General features: G+C 35.6%; 1 long non-coding RNA gene across 1 annotated transcript; it reads right to left on the bottom strand.

Moving 5' to 3' along the window:
- Window positions 1-4253: 4253 nt before the first annotated feature.
- LOC129145570 (uncharacterized) lies at window positions 4254-7603 on the bottom strand. Its single transcript, XR_008551317.1, has 3 exons — window positions 7349-7603; window positions 6400-6476; window positions 4254-4440 (listed from the first exon to the last, which is right to left on the bottom strand). It is a non-coding gene; the product is annotated as an uncharacterized LOC129145570 (long non-coding RNA).
- Between the last annotated feature and the right edge of the window lie 560 nt (window positions 7604-8163).

Below are 8163 nucleotides of genomic sequence, written 5' to 3'. Positions count from 1 at the left end.
TGAATTAGCCCAAAGAAGGATCACTCTTCAGGGCTGGGCAGCCTTTAAAATACTTCTGGAGGGAACTCCCTGGTGGCGCAAGGGGTTAAGCATCACACTATGAAGCAATCTGCAGCCTCTGCAGCACGAGTTCGATCCCCGGCCAGGGAGCTACCCACATGGCCCAGCAGACCTCTCCTGACTCACCCGCTGCTCTCCTCAGCAGTGTACTTGGTCATTCTGCCTGTTCTGTTCCCCACTCTGTCTCTGGTGAATCCTCTCACCCCCACCCTCGCATCTCTGGCCTGCACCCCAGCTCTTGTATGCATAAATAAATATTTTTTTAAAAAGATATTTTTAAAAAAATTAATACTTCTGGAATTTGTTTTGCAAATCTCCTTAAAATCAAAGATTCCACCGTCCGCTAAAATAAGGGTTTGAAGCTAGTGAAGATAAGTGAAAACTGAGGGGTCAGAGCTGAGTATGAATCACAGAAGGCTGAGGGGTGGGAAAGCATTCAAGAAATAAGACAGAGAACAATGAGAACAATCAAAGTAGAATGAGAAAAAGAAACATAAAGAAGCTGGAAGGAATAGAATATGGGAGAGGAATGATTTGATAACTCTATTTCTCCAAGGCCAGTACAGCACAAGATCTGCTAGCCTCCCTTCTTAAAGGTCTGAGCTGTTCTGTTACCTTGTATTTATTTGGGTACATATTCTATCTTCCTTTCTAGATCAGGGGCTACTGAAAAGCAGGAATTTGCATCACTTATCTGTACTTGGGTGAACAAAGCACTCTGATTTATACAGGTAAGGCATTTCCACAGATTCTTGTTAATGAATCAATGTTAATGAGTGGATGAATGAATGAATGCACTGAAATAGGACACCCTATTAATGCACTACTATTAGCTTATTTCTACAAAGACCTTCTAAGGAAGACAGGCCTTATTACATCTTAAGAAACTTTAAAATCGTATCTCTGGACCACAGAAAAGTGTTCTACCCTGTTGCAAATTTTTAATTTCCTTCAGCTAAATCACAGTAAAATAATTAAAAGGTTTTTCAACTAGAATGATTTTTTGTATTTTCAAATGTTCTGTTCATCCTTCCAGAATCTATTCATGGAATGTGGAAAATAAACTCCCAAGATGTAGGAGTTTCTTTCCTCCTGTAACTATGACTCACAGTGCAAATGTTTGAAACAGTTAAAAAAAGGAAAAGGGTTCTTTGAAGTGATTTCACTTCCTCCTTGTTATTTACTGCTACCAGTGCTTGTGATATTAACACTTTCAAAAGATTGGAGGATGACCAAAAGGCTGGAACTAGCTCATTAGGGTGCACTTCAGATCTGCAAAGACATGGGTATTATCAGTATGGAAAAGGCTCCCCCAGATCCTAAGCAAAAATAAATTAAGGCCTAACAACAAAATATTTAAAGTTTGTGAAAATGCCACATTTATAAACATGCTAACATTTGCCTTCTATATTCAATATCTGTTTCAGAGTAAAAATTTATTCTAGCTGCAGAGAAAGTAAACATGCAATTACAATTACACAAAACTAAACCAACTAATTGAGGATTAAAAAACAAAAATTTCCCTTGTCTTTTTTGTGAATTATTGTTTATCTCAAAAATGTTCCATTGCAATATTGAGACTCACATTCCTAAGCTTTTGACAGACTTGATAAACAAAAGGGATTTAGGGGAGGGAGATGACCATCTGTCCAGAGCTTCCTGAACTTTCAGTAAAGCGGATGAATAAAATTGTTCTTAATTATGTTGTCAGGATTGCATTTGAATACCCAGATGTACCAGATTCTGGATAAGCCACTTAAAATTCTGTTCAAAGACTTTGCCTGTGTAAGAGAACTTTAGAAAGTGACATTACATCAGCTGTAATATTTTAAATGCTGTCACTCATCAGATAGTGATCTATCAGGCTTGGCACAAAAGGACAGGAGATAAAACTACCTGCCTCTCAATCTTTCTTTGCTACTGTTGACAATCATGGTAATGAGATGCTTGTAGGCAAGAAATACAGGAATGGGAGGTCCATGGACAATCTCTCCAGTGGATCTTCCTATATCTTTTTACTTGGCCCCATCAGATATGTAATACAGACACATATGCCCTGGTTACTTTTACTTAGTGTCTTGTTTGAGTTGGTTTTCTTGCTCAGTGTGCACACAGGCCATTTTGTATTTACCTAAATATTACTTAACTTCCTCAAGCCTGGCCCTGGTCACATAGCACAGTGGTTTAGACTTGGGGCTCTGGAGTCAGCAGAAAGAAATTTTGATTCCAGCTCTTCCACTTACTAGCTCTAAACAGCTCTCAGCAAGATACTTAAGATCTGTAAGCCTCAGTTTTTCCCATCTGTAAATGGGAATCAATAATTATTCCTGCTTCATTAGAGTTGCTCTGGGGATTAAATGAGCTAATGTTTGTGTACAGCACAATGCCTGTACATACTTAAGTCTCAAATTTAAGTTCTACAAATATTTATTGAGTGCCTATTACATACAGGGACTGTGCTAGGTATTATCCCCTGTGCTAGGTACAGGGCATATAATTACTAATGATAGCTATTTATTATTTTCAATATTGCTATTACTATTCTTCCCCTGGATTATGTCAACCAACAGAGATAGTTTCTTTCTAAAAATTGCAACATGGCTACCTCAAATGTAATACTTTGGCACTTTATCACACACAGTATTATTCTTTAATTGTTTTATGTATGTGATTTAGTCATTCCTGAAGAGCACAATCTTCTTACACCAAAGGAAACAAACTTTAGCAGGCAGATTACAGACAAGTCAAAAACTTTGGTTTCTACTCAGCAAGTCCACTCCTGGGAATCTACCTTAAGGACACAAAAATAATAATTTGAAAAGAAACCTGCACTCCTATGTTAACTGCAGCACTGTTTATAATAGCTGAGATATGGAAACAACCCAAATGCCCAAAAAGAGATGAATGGATCAAGAAGATGTGGTATATATTACACAATGGAATACTATTCCACAATCAAAATAGATAAACTCCAACTCCTGCCATTCGCAGCAACATGGATAGAGCTAGCAGGGATTATGCTCAGTGAAATAAGTCAGAAGGAAAAATAAAAATATCAGATGGTTTCACTTATAGGAGGAACACAGGGAAACTGAACAAATAATCAAAAAGAAAGATATAACTTTCAGCAAACCATAGATGCGAGGCATACAGCAAGGGAGGGGGAAGAAGACGGGTCAAAACAGGAGAGGGAAGAGCACAGGGAATATAGTTATGTTTCACAGGTGCTATCGTGGTTGGTGATTTACAGGACTACACCTGAGCAGAGAAATCAAATATCGTACAGAAATGAACAAGACTATAAGAAAATTAAAAAGTTTAAAGATCCCTCCTGACCTCATAGCTCCCTCCAGCCACCACCTCATTTCTCAGCTTCCCTTTACTAACAGCTCCTCAGAATAGCTACCTATACATACTATTTCATAGTTCAGAGTCCAGCTGAGGCCCAGGAAGATTAATTTATCTTTTACCTAAGCATGAAGAAGCATTAAGAGCAAAGGCAGGTCATAAATGTTAATCTCTGATAACATCAAATGACCTTTTATTATTATTAATAATAATAGAAAAATCCCACAATCTCTAACTAAAAGACATTTTCAAACACTAACATTAAGAAAACAATTTGCAGCTCATATAGCATCTTCATGTGCATTTTCTCATCTGATTTGCGTAACATTCGTGTGACTTGGATAGGTTATTATAACTCCATCTTTTCCATGGGGAAACTGAGGCCTAGGATATTTGGTGCCTAGAGTAAGGCTGCCTGGATATGAATCCATTATCTACTAGCTGGTGTCTGTATAATTCTGACAAGTAACTTCATCTTTCTATTTTAGTTTTCTTGTGTTTAAACTAAGTAAACCTCTCTGGATTGTTGAGATGCTTAAAGTGAGTGCATGTAGAATACTTGGAACCAGTAACTGGCATGTAGCAAGTGGTTGTGAGCAAGCACGATACTGGCTTTATAAAGAGAAATTCAGGAATTCATACACATTGATTTCCTGGTCCTCATGAACTCTCATTTTGGCTCAAAACTCTGATAATATGTGACATCTAATCATATGAATTTAAAATAAAACAATTTAGTAAAATACCAGAAAGTATTTTGGATCCTAAGGGATAATTGGAAAAAAAAAACGAAACAAAACTGTTGAAAGCATGTTAGGGGTTTTCTGATTTAATCAAACTTACCTTCTGTGAATTTTCCAGCTTCAATATAAGGAGTAAGAAATAATGGCTGTCCTGCATCTCCCTCAACTGGTGCAGAAACCTTGACATTTTTGTATATGGAGCGAAACAGCCCATCGCAACCCGGGCTTAGTGTGAACAGGATCAGCAAAACAATCACGTTCCACATGGCACCAATGGTCCGCTCTAGGCCTAGGATGACAAGAATAACATTCCACAAATGAATCCAAGGAGTAAGTGAATAAATATTTATCTAATCCTTATACATGTAAGATATTTATTATATACACACACACACATAGAGTTTGTAAAAGCCCTTTGCTAAGCTTCTTGGATGCCACCTGAATAAGAGCAGCTAATCCCTGTTGACCCTGAAGTTAATGGTCTAGTGTGGAGCTCTTCAAGAGATTTACAGTATAACTGGAGAAACAACATGAATTTCTGTAACTCTGGTCTGGAAAGTAAATTCCATGCAGATGAGCTAAACCCTCAAGACAACAGGATTCTAATTGGTCACCAAACGAGTGGTAAAAGCAGTTATTCCATTGTCAGAGAGCAAAGGATTTAAAACACTTATCAGGCTGAGAGAATCTGGAAGGTCTTGTCCAGGTGGGATGCGGAGGAAAGGTGCGGGAACTCAGGTAGGCAGGGGAAGTATGGAGCGGTCACTGGTGGGGGACCAGCTTGAACAAAAGGGGGAATTTAGTTGTCTCCCTGGGCATTTTGCAGGAGGATTTAAAAAAGGCAACATGAATTTCTAGCAACCACTTCTATCTCCTACAAATCACCAAACTTAGCAAAAAAGAGAGAAGAATGGTGATAGATGGCATCTAGAGTTTAAATTGTGATCACAATGTAATATATACAGATGCCAAATTATAAAGCTATACATCTAAAGTTTATAACATTATAAGCCAATGTTACTGCAAGAAAAAAATAGTTTCAAAAAAAGTGATGAGGAAAAAAAGTAAAGGAAGAAAGGGAGGGTCCTACAACTATCTTTAGATTCTTACCCCTAGAGCTAGCTGATAAATAAACTTTAAGAATTAGGCATCAAAACTTTACTAGCATAAAAATCACCAAGAATTTTCAAATTTGTTACATGCTTAGAATGTTCATGTGGACTAATAGTAATAATGAATTAAGACTGTATGGGGATTTAACTAAATCTAAATTGTATTCATGATGGACTTTCCCATATATTTTCAGCTAATTTGAATATTCAAATAACCATGAATTTGAGGATCATTCTGACCAACTTAGACAAGAAAAACTTGGCTCAAAGGAATATCTTATCCAAAGTCAGTCAGGGTCAGGACTAAGGTAAAGTGAGGCAGTGACAGATGCAAAGTCAGATCTTATGTTTTTCTAAAATTTTGACATTTTGTTCACCATGGGTTTTTCACATTCATGATGACTTTTTTTCATTTATGCCATGAAAATACTATTTATCCAGTAATTGAGTCATTTGGCACTCTTAAGTTTTATACCTGCAGCAAATGCCTCACTTGTTTCACCTTCATCCTGACCCTGGTAAGTGCTATGCCTCCATCACTGCTGTTACATTATCTGGCTGTTTGCACAGGGTCCAGGTTTTTAGCTCTAAGTAAATGCTTCTTTAACTCAGATTTCTAGATGCAAAAGACATACATAACTATGAAAACTTAATGCCTACTTTTGACTGTTCAGTGATTTAAAATGCCAAACCACTAAAACTTCTTAAAAACACAAAATGTGTAAAAATCTATTAAGCACATATTTATCACAACCCAATTTGACATATGAAAATATTGGTCAGGCAAATTTTAAAAATTCTTCAGCCACTTTTCCCCAACAAGATCAAAGTTTATAACTATAGTTTGTCTGCATCTATAATCTTTGTCAAGGCTGTCATGATTTATTTAATACAATATCCTCTACAATGTAAATATGTCCAACCCAAATCAGCATATAACTAAATACTGCTTTTGCCTCTTATCGACTATAATAAGGGGGGAAAATACTGAAACTGAAATTAAGTTTCAAAGAAGCCCAAGAGTAAAGAGCACTATGACACTGAAAAAACGTTTTTTTAAAATTATGTGAACTTGTTATTACTGGTGTTTTAATAACATTGCCACTTTCAAGGAATGTGTGGAATCAACAACTTACTCTCTGGTTTGGGGGTGGGGAGGGAAATCTGTGGCATAAAAAAACTACTAGAAGCTCTTCCAGTAAGAGGTTCTTTCCTGGGGGCAGAAACAAGAAAGTAATCATGCCTTCTAATTTCTCAATCTTCTTGCTGCAAACCTCCAGCCTCTTTTAATGGAAGTCATTAATATTTAAATAACCAGAGTAGTTACAGCACTTCCCTTGTAAGCAGATGTTGACTCTAAGATGTTAAAGAAAGAGGTAAAAGTGGTCTTACATTAATTGACATAAATCTAATACATAAAAGTAAGAGTTGGGTCAATTTAGTAGATCTCATTAACATTTAATCAAATAACTATGAGAGTCACAGTTTCTCATGTAGGTGAATTACAGCAACAACATCCTTAATTCACAGTTTTCATTTAACAGTCAGAATTCCTCAGCTGTGCTCAGCTGTCTTCCCTCCTAATGAAAATGAAAGCTATTAACATGAATCAAAAAGTGTTTCTTTTTCTTAACATCCTCTCAGATGTTTTTGCTCATCCAAAATTAGCCCAAATCTTTTTATTTATTGAACATTTATTAACTAATCAACAAGAAGTTATTGCCTATAGAAAATGAAAAAAGTTATTAACCATACTCTTTATCACACTTGAAATAATATGAAACTATTCAATGCTATTTTCAGTTCAAATATATCATATTGAAGTATCCAGGCAAACTGTTCCTCATAATAAATGCTTAGAAACATAATAAAATCTAGGCAAATACAAAGCAATATTGGCAGAATCAAATAACCTACAGGTCAAAAATACATGATTTGCTAAAATTATCTTACTAAACCTTAAATATTAGCACTGAAAACAACGTACAATTTCTTTATATAAACATAACTACTTATCACAGTGCTTTTTTGGAATAATTAAAACTTTCAACAATTTAAACAATTTAAGATAAATAAGTTACTGACACCAAAAAGATGGAATTATACACAGCAATTAAAATGACTCTGCTAAAAATATTTTAGAAAATATACTGAAATGTTAGGTAAAGCAAAGCAGTCTAGTAAAATGAATATAAGACATTTTCTCCTTATTTCATCCTTAAGAATTTCTACATATTCTACAATGATCAATCTTATAATCAGAAAAAAACAGTTTGGATTTTGTTTTTTTTAAAAAACAAACTGAAGCAGCTGATAGACATGGCAAAAAAATGCTTGTTCCTTATTCCTTATTACTACCTGGTTATGACCTCTTGCGTTTCCTAGGAATAAGGATTCTGTTTGTTCTCTCAGAATAGGTTGTTCTTTCTCTAACATTCTATGAAGATCGGTCCTGGTCTCCTAAAGCCATAGAACCTCAGAGACTCAATGTAAATTTTTGCTGGTATATTAGAAGGCTCTACAAAAATGTGAGGTGTTGCTTAATAACAATTATCATTATATTTGTTTTCATTCTTCCTCGAGTAGAGTATATAACAAATGTGCACATAATTGGTACTAACTAAATTTTTGTTGAACTAATACATCTAAATAATGAATCATGATATTGTAGACCTATTCTAGGTATTAGCTATGCCTGTGGCCCAATTTCTGGCTCTTACAAACTAGAAAATCGAGCACACAAAGAAGTGACTAACTTTATTGTACCAATGGTGAATGGGCAGTAGAGCCAAGACTCAAAGCCAGAATTTATTTATGGCTCTAAATTGAATCTGTTTTCCACCCTCCTATCTTTGGTTATAGTTTTATTTGAATATTCTGACTCTTACTATCACAGTAGG

Source organism: Talpa occidentalis, unplaced genomic scaffold (genome assembly GCF_014898055.3).
Source record: "Talpa occidentalis isolate TD23 unplaced genomic scaffold, MPIMG_talOcc4v2.1 talOcc4.1252, whole genome shotgun sequence".
Lineage (NCBI taxonomy): Eukaryota > Metazoa > Chordata > Mammalia > Eulipotyphla > Talpidae > Talpa > Talpa occidentalis.
Note: the sequence above shows the minus strand (reverse complement) of the source record. Positions and strands in the feature narration are given on the sequence as shown.